Below are 17993 nucleotides of genomic sequence, written 5' to 3'. Positions count from 1 at the left end.
GAGGCTGGCTTATGTCTATTAATAGGACATTAAAGACATGGCACTTAGAGTCACATTTTACAAGAGGGTGGCCTGTAGAACTTAGACTGGGCTTTCCAGGACCTTCCCTTCCCCTACAACAGGATAGATCCATCATAGTGTTTGTAAGTTATGTGGGAACTGTAATGATCTGAGTGACAACCATGACTCATGGGGTGGTGAGTGGAGTCACTGGTTTCCCCATGCCTCTCAGGACTCATGGGGGTTAATGAGTCACACGAACTCTCTCATGCACACACATATACACACACACGCTCGCCTTCACCCACTTGCTGCAGGAGGTTGGGGGCTCTGGGGAAGTTCATTTTAACACTCGCCTAAGCTTCCCTGGTGGCTCAGACAGTACAGAGTCTGCCTGCAAGGCAGGAGACCCTGGTTGAATTCCTAGGTCAGGAGGATCCCCTGGAGAAGGGAATGGCTACCCACTCCTGTATTCTTGCCTGGCGAATTCCAGGGACAGAGAAGCATGGCTGGCTAAGTCTATGGGGTTCCAAACAGTGGAACACAGCTGAGTGGCTAACACTTTCACAAGCATTTAGGTAGCCAAAGCTAACCTTCCTCCAAATACCACCGCCCAGTTCAAAATCATCAAGGCTAAGCTGGGTTTTCCAAAGTCCTGGCCAAGATGAGAGGGAATTCATCCAAGCCCTGCAAGCAGAGGTGTACTGTTGGATTTGAAGGGCACTTGTAGCATTCTGCATGGGCCTGCACTTGAGCTTAAAGCTAAAAGAAGCAGTTCTCGGAAGTAACATTATAGTGTTAGAGAACAGACAACCAGAGGGCCACCGTGGAACTTTCCATCCTGCTCAGGAATTCCCAGAGTTGCAATGAACAAGCTTCAGGTTGAAGGGAGATCTTGAAGGTGCAGTCTCTTCATTCCAAGGTCAGGGAGCTCTAGTGATGAGAAACCATTTCCTCCTATCAACCTTAACTCAGCCTCTTGGTAGCTCCCATCTGCTCTGCTCTGGTTCTGCCTTCTGTTCTTTTTAGTGATGACTCCAGTACCCTGGGATGCTTCCAGGATACTTCCAGATTGTTGTATCCTCATCCCGCATCATACTGGTTACTTCTCTCTAGTTCGAGGTTTTTAAACTTTGAGAACCCAAAAGATAGACTGAATTTTAATTCAACTGGTTTGCCTTGGGGTTTCCCGTTAGCCTAAGATCAAAATAGTGGAACAGTACTGTAGTCTAGTAAAATCAGATTGCTTAATCATTGCATTGTGGGAGATTGTACATAGAGGAACTTCATGGCATCTCCCCAAACAAAGGAAATACAGAGTTATAGGATTCTGAGGTAGTGTGGCCTTTAGGTGAATTCTAAGTGAGCAGTATTTTGGTAGGCTCAAAGCAAGGCTGTGTGTCAACACAGAGTCAGTGTGCAATCTAGAAAACAAAGTGGACCCAAGGTCCTATTTTTTTGGACACTATGAAGTTAAAATAGGGATGGAATTTTTGTATCTAGAAGCCCCTGATTGGGAGCTCCGCCCCTGGGTTATAAAGATTGTAAATAGAAGCTGCTTCTCTGTGTCAAGGGACTGAGAAACTTCAGACAAAGGTGGGATATTTCATTCTTACTGATGTAATTTCAACAGCCAAAACTCTCTAAGTCTTTAATTTTAGAGAACAGTTTTCTCAGTGAGTCAGAAAGCAGGAGGTGGTGGTGACACTTTGCAGCTCTACAGTGTCTGGGAGAAATTTTATATTATGTTCTGGGCTTCCCAAGTGGCACAGTGGTGAAGAATCCACTTGCCAATGTAAGAGACACAAGAGTTTCATCCCTGGGTCGGGAAGATCCTCTGAAGGAGGAAATGGCAACCCACTCCAGTAGTCTTGCCTGGAAAATTCCATGGACAGAGGAGCCTGGCAGGCTACAGTCCATGGAGTCACAAAGAGTTGGACACCACTGAGTATGCACACATTGTTTTATGTTAATTTTGCAGCTGGTTTTACCAGCCTTTATTCCAGACTACTAAATGGCAGAGCAGATTTTTACAGTCCAAGGCAATTTTCCTTTCTCATTTATGATGAAATAAAAATTCATAGTTTAAGGCAAGACAAGAATAACTTAAACATAAATGTTTTCTCTGCCCATTTAGGCCTCCTCCCTTCCTGGCAACTGTGTACTCTGCAACCGCATTATGTGTTAATGAGACCTCCCCAGTGGCAGAAATCCCGGCTTAACCACAAAGGTCAATTTTTCTTCTGGCATCAGGCATGTTGTAACTCTTTAGAGAGTGTCATTCCTTTCTCAGTCCTGTAAGGGGTCACAGGACCCACGACTGGCTTCGTACAGGCAAGTATCTTTAGTGAATTTCATGTACAAGGCCACTGTTTGTCTTAAAGATAGGGATTAATGCAGAACAGACAGCTCAGAGGACCGGGGGAGATTCTAAGTCACACCTACTGGAAGTTCTTAGCTTAAATACTTATGTAAGACTTCGTAATGTTACTAGCTACGTTACTCTTCTACCGCTTTTATAAGATTATTCTATCTGGCATTACCAAAAGTGTGACTGAAGCTCAGATGAAATGAATGCATATGTGACTTGAAATGATTGACCAGATATACAATTCTATAAGATGAATGATTGTAATTGTGTAACTCTAGATATGGGAAGAAGCAGCAAGAGGGCACCATGTCCCCGACCAGGACACACTGATAAAACAGTCAGTCCAGAAGCTTTTGGCTAAGGTTGCGCTGTGCTGTGCTTAGTTGCTCAGTTGTGTCCGACTCTTTGCAGCCCCATGGACTGTAGCCCGCCAGGCTCCTCTGTACAAGGGGATTCTCCAGGCAAGAATACTGGAGTGGGTAGCCTATCCCTTCTCCAGGCCAGCTTCCTGACCCAGGAATCGAATGGGGGACACCTGCATTGCAGGCAGATTCTCTACCAGCTGAGCTACCCGGGAAGCCCCAAGGGCCTAGTTCAGTAACAGCACACTGAGTTGGCTATTAAAGAAATCCTCTCTTGACCTGGGGATGAGCATTCCTAGCACCTTGGGACAAACTGGTCATGAAATGCCTCCCAACCTTGGTTGAAATGAAGACTGAAAGGGAAGGGACTGGAAAATAATGTTCCACCATCCAGTTCTACAAGAATCAATTTATTAGCCACTGTAGTTGCTGACCTATGATACACCCTAAAAGGAATTCAGGGTGAAGATCAGGACAAGGCAGTTCATGCTCTGAGAAAACTGATAGAACTGGTCCTCAGAGAGTTAGATATTTTCATGAGAAAGATTTTTATGAACCTGGATTCTTACATCTTCCCATACTTAGAAAAGCATAAAACCATTAACTAAGATATCTGTTCCTCGTGACTAGCAGCAACCTTCTGCCAAGCTGTGTGGTTGACTGCACATACCCACTTTGTCCGAACCACATAGATACTGACCTCCCCCCTTATTAACTCTTTGAAACAGTTCTCAGAGCTCTCTGAGAGACTGTCTCCTGGGTGATAATCCTCAGTTTGGCTTGAATAAGATTTTCCATTTCTCCCTTAGATAGATTGTTGATTAGTTTTCTCATTGACATTTATAATCCAGTGTGAATATTGTAAATCTAGTGTTACTATTATTTTAGATACTAAAACACATTCATCTGAGAAGGGACTTAACCAGGCTACTAAAGAGGTCCATGGAACATAAAGGGTAAGATCCTTTGCCCTGGACACACTCATTTTCTGCACCAATTTTATTGTGAGGGTTTCATAATATCTTGATGCTAATCAAATCATTTTCAGCCCTTCCTCAAAGCTTATGAAATGGATATATGGTGCATGTCCTCAGTTCAGTTCAGTTCAGTCGCTCAGTCATGTCTGACTCTTTGTGACCCCATGGACTGCAGCATGCCAGGCTTTCCTGTCCATCACCAACTCCTGGAGTTTCCTCAAACTCATATCCATTGAGTTGGTGATGCCATCCAACCATCTCATCCTCTGTTGTTCCCTTCTCCCGCCTTCAGTCTTTCCCAGCATCAGGATCTTTTCCAATGAGTCAGCTCTTCACATCAGGTGGCCAAATTGGAGTTTCAGCTTCAATATCAGTCCTTCCAATGAACACCCAGGACTGATCTCCTTTAGGATTGACTGGTTGGATCTCCTTGCAGTCCAAGGAACTCTCAAGAGTCTTGTCCAACACCATAGTTCAAAAGCATCAATTCTTCGGTGCTCAGCTTTCTTTATAGTCCAACTCTCACACCCATACATGACTACTGGAAAAACCATAGCCTTGACTAGACGGACCTTTGTTGACAAAGTAATGTCTCTGCTTTTTAATATGCTGTCTAGGTTGGGCATAACTTTTCTTCCAAGGAGCAAGTGTCTTTCAATTTCATGACTGCAGTTACCATCTACAGTGATTTTGGAGTTCCCCAAAATAAAGCCTGCCACTGTTCCCCATCTATTTGCCATGAAGTGATGGGACCAGATGCCATGATCTTTGTTTTCTGAATGTTAAGCCAACTTTTTCACTCTCCTCTTTCACTTTCATCAAGAGACTCTTTAGTTCTTCTTCACTTTCTGCATAAGGAGGGGGGTGTCATCTGCATATCTGAGGTTGTTGATATTTCTCCCGGCAATCTTGATTCCAGCTTGTGTTTCTTCCAGTCCAGCGTTTCTCATGATGTACTCTGCATATAAGTTAAATAAGCAGGGTGACAATATACAGCTTTGACGTACTCCTTTTCCTATTTGGAACCAGTCTGTTGTTCCATGTCCAGTCTGTTGCTTCCTGTCCTGCATACAGATTTCTCAAGAGGCAGGTCAGGTGGTCTGGTATTCCCATCTCTTTCAGAATTTTCCACAGTTTATTGTGATCCACACAGTCAAAGGCTTTGGCATAGTCAATAAAGCAGAAATAGATGTTTTTCTGGAACTCTCTTGCTTCTTCATGTCTTATAGGTGCTTATAGGTACATGTCTTATAGGTGCTTAACTGGCTTAAGCAAATACAATCAACTTTATATATGTATATATTATATAGATATCAACTAGATATAGATTGATAAGTCCTGTTTTCAGATTTTTATCAACAGTTTAACTTATAGTATAATTTATTTCAGTGAAAGGTAATTTAATAGTATACTGTGAATTTAATAACATTACAAATTGTATTCACTTGAAGAATTTAGTGTCATATACTTAATATGGAATGCTTTAAAACAAATACCTATGGAGCTAGAATTAACATTCTGAAAGTGAAAAAGTGAAAGTGTTAGTCGTAAGTCATGTCCAACTCTTTGCAACCCCGTGGACTATAGCCGTCCAATTTCCTCTGTCTATGGAATTCTCCAGACAAGAATACTGGAGTGGTTTGCCATTTCCTTCTCCAGGGAATCTTTCCAACCCAGGGATCAAACCCAGGTCTCCTGCATTGCAGGAGGGTTCTTTACTGTCTGAGCCCTAAATCTAATTTTGAATTTTCACTCTTGTTACATTAAATCTTTTAAACAATTCTTTATAATCTTGTAGTTGTTCATTTAATTTTTTTTGGTTTACTTCTCTTGAGGAGAAAAAACCAGCTTCAGAACAAAAACTTCTCTTTTCTTTCATGCATATCAAGCAAAAGGAAGCAGCGCCTACATTCAGTGAGCTGAAATATGTGATTATTAAGGTTTTGACACAGCTGACATTTACTATATTTAATCCTTCCAACAGCTCTATGAAAAAGGTGCTGCTTCCTTCTTTCATCTTTCAAACTGAGGAAATGCAGAGGCAGAGACTGTAGCAACCTTCCAAATATCACTCAGGGTAGATCCCTAGCAGGCAGATCTGAAACCTGCGCCCACCACCAGGTTATCCTGCTTCTCAAGTTGACTTTTAACTCTCCTCCTCCTTCTCTTGTTCCCCCTTACCCTCAGTGATGTGGGCAGATACATAGGTGTTTTCACAGGCAGCTGATCTTTCCCATGCTGATGTTGGTACCATGTATACTTCCTCTTTCTGAATTTAGGCATCAGTGATATGCTATGAAAATGTCCTTCTGGGTCAAGAGTTAGAATCAGTCTCAAGGGTGTGTAGTCTTCCATCCATGACTTATGACCAGCATCTACCTCTAGGCTAAGAAATGTAGGGGGGTTTTTTGAAATTAGATGCAATGCTTTATTTAGCACATGGCACATAATGAGGGCTTAGTAAGTTTTTGTTGGAGGAAGACAGGGGTAATAATTTAAAGATCTAATAGGGGAAGTGGAAGTGTAATTGATAGAGAGTGTAGATTTCATCCTTTGATAATACGAAACTAAATTTCTTTCAAATTTCTGGTCAATGTATAAAGTCATACAAAAGAAAGTCAGGGAGCATTCTTTCTAAACAAGGCAAGCACATTCTTCACTATTTCCTTCCTAGGATCATAGAAGAAAACTAGGTTACATATGTGGAAATTGGATTTTCTAAAAACTTGCTACATTTGTGAGACAAAAAATATCACTGCTGCAGCTGTTGCTGCTAAGTCGCTTCAGTCGTGTCCAACTCTGTGCGACCCCATAGACGGCAGCCTGCCAGGCTCTGTCCTCCCTGGGATTCACCGGGCAAGAACACTGGAGTGGGTTGCCATTTCCTTCTCCAATGCATGAAAGTGAAAAGTGAAAGTGAAGTCGCTCAGTCGTGTCTGACTCCTAGGGACCCCATGGACTGCAGCCTACCAGGCTCCTCCATCCATGGGATTTTCCAGGCAAGAGTACTGGAGTTGGTTGCCACTGCCTTCGCAAAATATCACTAGGAACAATGAATCCTAGCCGAGACTGCCTCCTTTCTCTGCTCTTGATTACCATGCTGTATCTGGTCATCAACCTTTCCATTTTAAGTGTCCTAAGAAATTATTTGTCCTTCAGCTTTGATACAGATGAACGGGTGCAGTGGCACTTCTCATACAGTTTTTTTCTGTCAAAAATATCATTTTGACTTCCAGCCTTGGAGCTGAGTACTTAAAAAATCTATTGTATATGATTAAAAAATGTTTAATTGGAGTATAGTTGATTTATAGTATTGTGTTAGTTCTCATGTATAGAAAAGTGATTCAGTTACACATATACAAAAATATTTTTCAGATTATTTTCCATTATAGTTTAGTACAAGATGTTTAATATAGTTCCCTGTGTTATGAAATAAATCCTCATTGTTTGTCTATTTTATATATAGTAGTTTGTGTCTTATTAATCCTGTATTCCTAATTTATCCCTCTCCTCTCTTTCCATCTTTGGTAACCATAAGCTTGTTTTCTATGTCTGTGAGTGTGTTTCTGTTTTGAATACAGGTTCATTTGTATTATTGAAATTTTAAATTAAAAATTATTGTATACAAATATTGATGTTCTCTTTTGGAATAAGTTGCATGGAAGTTACTTTAGTCCAGCTAAAGGTAGAATTCCATTTTTTTTCCCTCTTAAAGATAATTTTGAAATGAGCTTCTGGTTAATAAAATCTGGGTTACACGCCCTCGCACACTTTTCTTTTTCCCAGCACAAAGCACAGAATAACTGCAGCTACCCCGCCTCTGGACGCGCAGTTTCAGCAGGCGCACAGCGTTCCCCACCCGACCGTGTCCCCTGGCCACACTCCCTCCATCTGGTTGTGTTCAGTCCGATCCGCCGCCAGGCGGCGCTTGAGTGCAGCCCACTCCGGCAATCCGGCTGCAAGGCTCAGCTGCCAGCCCTCCCCCTGCCTGATGCGACGTTTCTATGGCAGCCAAGCGCATCAAACTTTGGCCGGCCAGTGCACCTGGGGCACCAGGGCAAGGTCAGGACTACCTGCGGATGGGGCGCGGGGCGGGGGAGGCGGGGAGGTGGTTGGGTGCGTATTTTCACTTTGCAGCCTGTGGAGCTGTGGGCCAGACGCATCCGGAAACTTTTTCCTTTCCTGCGGTTTACTTCTGTCTAATTTTTAACTGTATTATGCGCTCCTCTTTTGTCTCCCTCCATTAGGTCACCAGGTACTAAACTGCACTTTAGCAGAAAAAAAAAGCGGGGCCCCTGGCGATGTTCTCCATCCTAGTGTGAAAGCAGGGCTTGGGCCTAAGAGGCCCACCCTTCACTGCAGCTGCCTGAGAAGCTCTCAAAGGGCTCCCTGTGGCCAAAAGCGTGTTTCTGGTTTGGGTTGGGTTTTCTTGTAGTGTGTGTGTGTGTGTGTGTGTGTGTGTGTGTGTGTGTGTACCCACGCTTGGTCACTCAGTCGTGTCTGACTTTACCACTCCATGGATTGTAACCCACCAGGATCTTCTGCCCATGGGGTTTCCCAGGCAAGAATACTGGAGTGGGTTGCCGTTTCCTACTCCAGGGGATCTTCCAGGCCCAGGGATCAAACCTTCCAGGCTCCTGCATTGAAAGAGAGTTCTTTACCGCTGATCCAAATATACATAACAAATTTTATCATCTTGAGCATTTTTGTGTGTACAGTTTAGTGGCATTAAGTAATCAGTACTGTGCAACCATACCACTATTATTTCCAAAACCTTTTCACCACCCTCCAAACTGAAACTTTGTACTAATTTGTGATTCTGGGATTTATTATAAATGTATATATTTGGATGTCCTCCAGTTTTTGGCTCAAAGCTCCTAAAACCCAAGGAATTTCCTAAGTGAACCTTGAAGCTGTTCCTCTTTGTGTTAATAAGATAGCTTTTGATTGCACCTAAGTGGGAGGGGAGCTGGTTGCCTGGGGAACTGGTTGAATAGAGGATTGGCACTTTCAGTCTTCCCCTCCCCCACCATATTCAGGTTAGGGGAAAAGGGCTGGAAGTTGACTCAGTCACCAATGGCCAATGATTTAATCCATCATGTCTATAAATGACATCTCTTTAAATACCGGAAAGGACAGGGTTGGGAGAGCTTCTGGCTTGGTGAACACGTGGTGTTATGGGAAGACTAGATGGTTTAGAGAGGCCTTGGAAGCTCTCCACTCTTGCCCATGCCTTGCCCTGTGCATCTCTTCCATCTGGCTGTTTCTCAGTTATACCTTTTTATAATAAATTGGCCATCTAGTAAGTAGAATATTTCTCTGAGTTCTGTGAGCTGCTCTAGGAAATTAATTGAACCCAAGGAAGGTGTGGGTCACTAGAAGCACAGGAGAAGGCAATGACAACCCACTCTAGTACTCTTGCCTGGAAAATCCCATGGGCGGAGGAGCCTGGTGGGCTGCAGTCTATGGGGTCACTGGGAGTCAGACACAACTGAGCAACTTCACTTTCACTTTTCACTTTCATGCATTGGAGAAGGAAATGGCAACCCACTCCAGTGTTCTTGCCTGGAGAATCCCAGGGACGGCAGAGCCTGGTGGGCTGCCATCTATGGGGTCGCACAGAGTTGGACACGACTGAAGCGACTTAGCAGCAGCAGCAGCAGCAGCAACAGGTACTATGAGAATTGCTTGTTGGTTCAGTGGGGAAAGCCTGGACAGGTTGGAATTGGATGTAGAATCTTGCCATTGAACAGTAATTCTCCCTTCCCCCCGCCCCCAAACTCGAAGCCTCGGGTAACCTCTGCTTTCTGCCTCCATGAATCTGACTATTCTAGGTGCCTCATGTAAATGGAGTCATATAATATTTGTTCTTCTGTGACTGGTTTATTCACTTAGCATAATGTCTTCAAAGAAAAGGAAATGGCAACCCACTCCAGTATTCTTGCCTGGAGAATTCCATAGACAGAGGAGCCTGGCTGGCTACAGTCCACGGGGTCACAAAGAGTCAGACTCACAAAGAGTCTGAGTGACTAATGCTAATGCCAATGTCTTCAAGGTTCATCTAGGCTGTACTGTGTATCAGAATTTCATTTCTTTCTAATGTTGAATATATTCCATTGTGTGTACATATCACATTAATAGATCTGTTCATCCATCTAAGGCATTTGGGTTGTTTTTTTTCTTTTGCTATAGTGAATAATGGGCTTCCCTGATACCTCAGTTGGTAAAGAATCCGACTATAATGCAGGAGACCCCAGTTCGATTCCTGGGTCAGGAAGATCCGCTGGGGAAGGGATAGGCTACCCACTCCAATATTCTTGGGCTTCCCTTGTGGCTCAGCTGGTAAAGAATCTGCCTTTGATGCGGGAGACCTGGGTTTGATCCCTGGGTTGGGAAGATCCCCTGGAGGAAGGAAAAGGCTACCCACTCCAGTATTCTGGCCTGGAGAATTCCATGGCCTGTATAGCCCATGGGGTTGCAAAGAGTCAGACATGACTGAGCAACTTTCACTTATAGTGAATAATGCTGCTGCGAACATTGGTGTACAAGTATCTGCTGAATCCCTGCCTTTAATTATTTTGGGTACATACCTAGAAGTGGAATTGTTGGATCATAAGGTAGTCCTGTTTAGCTTTTTGTGGAATTTCCATACTGATTTCTACAGTGATACTGCAGAAAATTCTGAAAGAGATGGGAATACCAGACCACCTGACCTGCCTCTTGAGAAACCTGTATGCAACAGTTAGAACTGGACATGGAACAACAGACTGGTTCCAAATAGGAAAAGGAGTTCATCAAAGCTGTATATTGTCACCCTGCTTATTTAATTTATATTCAGAGTACATCATGAGAAACGCTGGGCTGGAAGAAGCAGAAGCTAGAATCAAGATTGCCGGGAGAAATATCAATAACCTCAGATATGCAGATGACGCCACCCTTATGGCAGAAAGTGAAGAACTAAAGAGCCTCTTGATGAAAGTGAAAGAGGAGAGTGAAAAAGTTGGCTTAAGGCTCAACATTCAGAAAACTAAGATCATGGCATCTGGTCCCATCACTTCATGGGAAATAGATGGGGAAACAGTGGAAACAGTGGCTGACTTTATTTTTCTGGGCTCCAAATCACTGAAGATGGTGATTGTAGCCATGAAATTTACCTAGACAGCATATTAAAAAGCAGAGGTGTTACTTTGCCAACACAGGTCCATCTAGTCAAGGCTATGGTTTTTCCAGTAGTCATGTATGGATGTGAGAGTTGGACTATAAAGAAGGCTGAGCACCGAAGAATTGATGCTTTTGAACTGCGGTGTTGGAGAAGACTCTTGAGAGTCCCTTGGACTGCAAGGAGATCCAATCAGTTCATCCTAAAGGAGATCAGTCCTGGGTGTTCATTGGAAGGACTGATGTTGAAGCTGAAACTCCAATACTTTGGCCACCTGATGTGAAGAGCTGACTCATTTGAAAGGACCCTGATGCTGGGAAAGATTGAGGGCAGGAGGAGAAGGGGACGACAGAGGATGAGATGGCTGGATGGCATCACCAACTCAATGGACATGGGTTTGGGTGGACTCCAGGAGTTGGGAGTCCAACTCAACAGACTCAATGGACATGGGTTTGGATGGACAGGGAGGTCTGGCCTGCTGGGATTCATGGGGTCCCAAAGAGTCGGACATGACTGGGTGACTGAACTGAACTGAACACCATTCTTTTAAATAATAGTTTAAGATATGCTACTCATTTATTTTTTGATGGTAAGACTTGAAGTTTAAGTCAGAAGACATGTCTATTCATGAGGAACTCACTGAGATGTTACAGAAAAGCCTGAATGAACTTTATGGCCAGCCCAATAAAACTTGAGAAAATAAACCATTTAAATCTAGCACTTGTTTATCTTGAAGGATATTCAAATTTATGTGGCTGTTATTCATTCATTTGCTCAATAGGGAGTTAGTTAGACTTCCGGGAGGGTGGAGGGCAGTGTCCTACCTGCTCTGGGTTGTTGTTTTTAAATGACCCAGGTGTCTGTCCTTGAGGTGAAGTCCGTCAGAAGTAGAGGGATTTCCTTACTCTTTTTTCATATTGAAGTATAGTTGATTTACCGGAGAAGGCAATGGCACCCCACTCCAGTACTTTTGCTTGGAAAATCCCATAGATGGAGGAGCCTGTTAGGCTGCAATCCATGGGGTCGCACAGAGTCGGACACGACTGAGTGACTTCACTTTCACTTTTCACTTTCCTGCATTGGAGAAGGAAATGGCAACCCACTCCAGTGTTCTTGCCTGGAGAATCCCAGGGATGGGGGAGCCTGGTGGGCTGCCGTCTATGGGGTTGCACAGAGTCGGACACGACTGAAACGACTTAGCATAGCATAGTTGATTTACAATGTTGTGTTAATTACTTTTGTATAGCAAAATGATTTGCCTCTTACATCTCCTACATTGGCATGTGGGTTCTTTACCACTAATGCCACTTGGGAAGCCCAAGCATATATATTCTTTTTAAAAAATATTCTTTTTCCATTGTGGTTTATCATAGGATATTGTACATAGTTCTTTGTGCTCTATAGCAGAACCTTGTTGATTTTCAATTCTGTATATTATAACATATCTGCAATGCCAACTTCCCACTCCACCCTTCCCTCAACGCCTTCCCCCTTGGCAAACACCATTCTGTTCTCTATGTCTGTGATTCTGTTTCATAAGTAGGCTCATTTGTGTCATATTTTAGATCTCAAGATATATATGTAATATAATATGGTATTTTTCTTTCTGACTTACTTCACTTAGTATGATAATCTCTGTAGTTACACCCATGTTGCTGCAAATGGCATTATTTCATTATTTTTTACAGCTGAGTAGTATCCATTATCGGAGAAGGCAATGGCACCCTACTCCAGTACTCTTGCCTGGAGAATCCCCGGGACGGGGGAGCCTGGTGGGCTGCTATCTGTGGGGTTGCACAGAATCGGACACGACTAAAGCAACTTGCCAGCAGCAGCAGCAGCAACAGCAGCAGCATCCATTAATGTATGTATCACATATTCTTTACCCATTCATCTGTCGATGAACATTTAGGGTGTTTCCATGTCTTGGCTGTTGTGAATAATGCTGCATGTATCTTTTTGAACTATACTTTTGTCCAGATATATGCCCAGGAGTGGGATTGCTGGATCATAGGTAATTCTAGTTTTAGTTTTCTGAGAAACCTCCATAGTTTTCCACAGGGCTATACCAACTTATATCCCCAGTTACAGTGTAGGAGGGTTCCCTTTTCTCCACATCCTCTCTAGCATTTATTTTTCATAGACTTTAAGTGATGGCCATTCTGACTAGTGTGAGGCGTTACCTCATTGTCTTTTTGATTTGCATTTCTCTAATAATTAGTGATATTGAGCATTTTTTCATGTGTCTATTGGCCTTCTTATTTCTTCTTTGGAGAAATGTCTGTTTAGGTCTTCTGCTCATTTTTCCATTGCTCTGTTTGGTTTTGGGGACTCATTTGCTCTTGATTACAATATAGCACTTTATTAAAGGGTCCAAGGGACACCCTGGTTTTGGAAGTATGTTTTTGACCTCCACCTCCACCTTGGGCAGGTGGATCCAATTAATTCCATGAAGCAACTGAAGGCCAGTCTGTTTCTAAAATTATTGGTTTAAAAATCAGTCCATGCTTGTTTGCATCTGTCTTTGCCTTCAGAATGTTCTACATCTTCTCACAAATAATGGGATATACGTGTGTCTTCACTTTCACTTTTCACTTTCATGCATTGGAGAAGGAAATGGCAACCCACTCCAGTGTTCTTGCCTGGAGAATCCCAGGGATGGGGGAGCCTAGTGGGCTGCCGTCTATGGAGTTGTACAGAGTTGGACACTACTGAAGCGACTTAGCAGCAGCAGCAGCAGCAGGATCTCTCTCACATATATCACAGATAGGAGATATTCCTCAATTCCTCAAAACCATGGGACAGAGAGCATGGTTAGAATATTGATATATATTTTAATTAAATACAGAGTTTAGTAACAGGAGGCTGAGACTCTTGACCTTATGCTTTCTAGCCCTAATGGTGCCTCTCAGAATCAGGGGACATTTGACTCAGGCCAGCCCTGTCCATCTCCAGGGGAAGTGGACTTTGAGCTTAGGGGTTGAGAAGGAGGCACTGAAGAAGGTGTGGCTCAAAGGCTGCCCCCCAGTATACAGGAAGGTGTATGGATCCAACTGTGCTTAGTTCAATTGTTTCCTATCCCTCCTACTACATGTAGCTTTCTTTTCTCTTACCAATTGCTTGGAAGTGGTGCAAATGAGAGCTTCCAAATCTGCTCTGGGCTCTTGTAATAAAAGCCCTGAGATTTTAACTCAGAGCCCCGAGGTTGTGAGTTTTATATCTCATTTGCTTTAGATCATCAGTTGCCAACCTGACAAATGGTGGGATCACCTAGGCAGGTTTTAAGCCATGCTAGTGCTCAGGCTAGTGCTTGACTCCCAAACGTTTCCATGTAAATTGTGTGTCTGGGCCTCAAACACCCCAGGAGATTCTATTATGCAGCCAGAGTTGAGAATCACTGCTTTGGAAAGATTTCAAGGGCTGATTTCATTAATTCTCCCATGTTTTGGAGCCCTATATAGTCCTACCTGTAAAATTGGATCCTTTCTTCCATCTCTTTAAAAAGCATATGTATATATGCATGCATGCTAAGTCACTTATGTTGTATTTGACTCCTTGTGACCCTATGGACCATAGCCTGCTAGGCTTCTCTGTCCATGGGATTCCTTAAGCAAGAATACTGGAGTGGGTTGCCATGCCCTCCTCCAGCGGATCTTCCCGACCCAGGGATCAAATCCACTTCTTTTATGTCTCCTGCATTAACAAGCGGGTTCCTTACCACTAGTGCCACCTGGGAACCCCTTAAATACATACATATATATGTGTGTGTATATATCTATATATGTGTGTGTGTATATATATGTATGTATATATATATATATACATACATGCTTTAAATCCACACACACACTCACACATACAGCAATCAACCTCTTTCAGTTCTGCCTTCTTTATGGAAGCTAACTTATAGTTCTAGTCTTTTTTCCCTCTAGGAGTCCCCTGAAGCTTCTCCCTTGCAGTTGAGCTATAATATTTTTTAGTTGGTGTTGGTCCTGAAGGCATATGGAATTACTTAGTGGTTTTCTGACTTTCCTTTCTGATTTAGGCTCTGAGATTGACTTGCTTGTCTTCATAGAGTCAATGACATCGTTTGTTTTTATTTCTATTTTTGAAGGTGAAGATATTTGCTCCTAATGCTGAGCAGATGCGCATCATTAATCACTTGGAAGAGAGCCCAGCAGAAAAGAGGAGAAATGTGCTGGAGGAAAGTGCCAGGAGGGCCAATGAGGATGCACTAGACTTGGCAGACCTGAAGTTCAGCGAGCTCGGTGCTGTCGGTGTGCCTGGTGGGTGAGCTGAAAGCTGTGAGGCCAACTGTTCATTTTAATTAATGCGCGCTGACTTCCAAACCCTCTTCCTGAAACAGTGGTGCAGACTCAGCTACCATTTTGAACCCCTGTTCCGGGCTCTGATTCTGGCACATGAGAGACACTTGAAGAGTTTTTAAAACCTCCCAGTGCCAAAATCACTGCAGATGGTGACTGCAGCCATGAAATTCAAAGACACTTACTCTTTGGGAGAAAAGTTACGACCAACCTAGACAGCATATTAAAAACCAGAGATGTTACTTTGCCAACAAAGGTCCATCTAATCAAGGCTATGGTTTTTCTAGAAGTCATGTATGGATGTGAGAGTTGGACTATAAAGAAAGCTGAGTAGCGAAGAATTGATACTTTTGAACCATGGTGTTGAGAAGACTCTTGAGAGTCCGTCCCTTGGACTGCAAGGAGATCCAATCAGTCCGTCCTAAAGGAAATCAGTCCTGAATATTCATTGGAAGGACTGATGCTGAAGCTGAAACTCCAGTACTTTGGCCACCTGACATGAAGATCTGACTCATTTGAAAAGACCCTGATGCTGGGAAAGATTGAAGATGGGAGGAGAAGGGGATGACAGAGGATGAGATGGTTGGATGGCATCACCGACTCAATGGACATGAGTTTGAGGAAACTCATGTTGGGAGTTGGTGATGGACAGGGAAGCCTGGCGTGCTGTAGTCCATGAGGTTGCAAAGAGTTGGACACGAGTGAGCCTCTGAACTGAACTGGATGCCCAGATGGGCTTCACTGGTGGCTCAGATGGCAGAGAATCTGCCTGCAACGCAGGAGACCTGGGTTCAATCCCTGGGTCGGGAGGATCTCCTGGAGAAGGGGATGGTTACCCATTCCAATATTCTTTCCTGGAGAATTCCATGGACAGAGAAGCCTAGTGACTTTGGGGTCACAAAGAGTCGGACACAACTGAGCAACTAACACACACACACACACACACTTGCAATGGCTGGGTCACACCTGAGACCACTTACATTGGACTCTGAGGGTAGAAACAAAATTTAGTAGGTTTTTGATGTTCTCCAGATAATTCTACTGTGCAGCCAAGTTTGAGAACCAAGTGCTCTACTAGAATGACCAATGGCTGCACCTGGAATCCCTTGGTGAGCTCCAAAACCATCAATGCCCATGTCCTTATGGCCTGGATATTGGAATTAAGATTCCCAGATGATTTTCATATGCAGACAAGTTTGGGAACCCTCAACCTAGACCAGTGTGTCTCTAACTTCAAAGAGTATATGAGTCACCCAGAGATGTTGCACTGCAGATTTTGATTCGGCTCCTAGGTAACAGGTGGCATTTGGAATACAGTCCCCATTCTGGTTTAGGAAACCACAGCAGAGGACTGTCTGCTTCTGGGCCTTTTATGTGTGGGAATCACTTACACATAGGTGACTCCATCTTTTCAAAGATTGATTTACAAATACAACTGTCTTAGATATTTTTGACTTCTTTTTATCTAGTTCCCTTTGGAAGGAGCTATATGTTATGTATTTCTTTTTCAAACTAAAATCAGTTTTAAGATTATTTTAAGTGTTCACAATATTCTGATATATTGGGAGGCAATTTGGAAATGTCCCACAGTGAGAAATGGGGTCCTTGTTTTATTAATAGATTAGGAGTGTGTTGCTCCTAATCCTAATATGTGGATACTTACATTGGGTTGGCCAAAAAGCTCATTTGGGTTTTTCCATAAAATGTTACAGGAAAACACAAACAAACTTTTTGGCCAACCTAGTACATCTCTGTCTAAATAGGTTGCTTAGCGCTCCTTTACATATGCAGTATTCTGGGTATCTATTGCTGTGTTACAAATACCACCAAACCTTAGTGGTTTGAGCAATAATCTATTACCTCTCCTACATCTGAAGGTTGCATAGGCTTATCTGGATTTGCTTAAGGTTGCTCACGCAGTTCAGTCAGAGTGGCTGGGGCTGCAAATCTCTGAAGGTTTCGCTGGGCTGGGAAGCACCACAATGGTGTTGTCACTCCCAAGTCTGGTGCCTGAGCTGAGATTGGCTGGAACAGTTGAGGGCTGGCTATGCAGTGGTCTTGAGCTTCCTTAGAACCCATAGACCTCAGGTGCTCAAGTTGTTCATGTGTGAGCTAGCGTTGTTCAGAGCAAGGATTCCAAGAAAACCAGGCTTCCCTCTTATGATTAGCCAAGATGTTCCTCAGCATCACTTCTGCTACATTCTGCTGATCAACAGTGAGACCTGATTCAAGGCGAGGAATAAAAGGGCCTGAGTATTGAGATGCATGGACACCATCTTTGGAGACTTGCTATATATTATATATATATACACAAAGTTTATCATGTAAACAAATTGAAATGTCTACTTACAAAACCCCACGGAGAGTGAGGGAAATTGATTATATTTGAGTTGCTGGTGTTTTGAGAATTTACTCTTTTCTTCCTTTTCGAATAGGTTTGCCCTAAGACAACTTTAGAAAGATTATTGCCTGTCTGATGCTAAAATTAGAGTCTTCACATCTAACACAGCATTACTTTCAAAATCAATAAAAAAATTACTCTTATTAAAAACTTTTATTCTAACACACAAAAAAGAGATTTTTGTTTTTAAGAGAAATAAAATTATCTCAAAAACTGTATACTTTTACTTTGTACCAAACTTGAAATATTTAGCAAAAATTAGTGTCCTGATAGGTATTCTAGCCTGTGACAGAATTTCATACTGTTGATGTATAATATTTATCTTTATTATTATTAGCTTAATATAAACTCTTTATATCTGTCTATAATGTTCACTCTCTCCATTACACTGAAGCCAT

The 17993-nt window shown here is 42.9% G+C and overlaps 1 long non-coding RNA gene across 1 annotated transcript in view; it reads left to right on the top strand.

Moving 5' to 3' along the window:
• The first annotated feature begins 7650 nt into the window (after positions 1–7650).
• The window catches only part of LOC147361765 (uncharacterized), a 181916-nt gene continuing 171573 nt past the window's right edge, over positions 7651–17993 (top strand). The window contains exons 1-3 of the long non-coding RNA XR_015138236.1: positions 7651–7772; positions 12558–12733; positions 14984–15155. This is a non-coding gene — a long non-coding RNA (uncharacterized LOC147361765). The remainder of the gene's footprint in view (positions 7773–12557; positions 12734–14983; positions 15156–17993) is intronic.

This window comes from Bos grunniens, chromosome 12 (genome assembly GCF_055505025.1).
Source record: "Bos grunniens cultivar Pamir isolate PY7600 chromosome 12, Bosgru_T2T1.0, whole genome shotgun sequence".
NCBI classification, from domain to species: Eukaryota; Metazoa; Chordata; class Mammalia; order Artiodactyla; family Bovidae; genus Bos; species Bos grunniens.
Note: the sequence above shows the minus strand (reverse complement) of the source record. Positions and strands in the feature narration are given on the sequence as shown.